This window comes from Calidris pugnax, unplaced genomic scaffold (assembly GCF_001431845.1).
Source record: "Calidris pugnax isolate Ruff unplaced genomic scaffold, ASM143184v1 scaffold27, whole genome shotgun sequence".
NCBI classification, from domain to species: domain Eukaryota; kingdom Metazoa; phylum Chordata; class Aves; order Charadriiformes; family Scolopacidae; genus Calidris; species Calidris pugnax.
Window position 1 is genome coordinate 9,000,040 of NW_015090893.1, and position 215 is coordinate 9,000,254.

Consider the following 215-nt stretch of genomic DNA (forward strand, 5'->3'; position numbering starts at 1 on the left):
CCCGACGGGTCGCCTCGGCGGCCAAATTTGTGCAGAAGGCGCACGGCGCCTCCCCCCTCTCCCCCCCGCGGCTCCCCCCGGCCCCGGCGCGGCAGAAAGCAGCAGACAGCAGGGTTTAAATAAAATAAAAAATTAAAAAGTTCTTTATTGGGTCCAGCACGGTCATTCCCCGCGGCGCGGGGAGCTGGGCACCCACGGAGAGGGGGACAGGACGG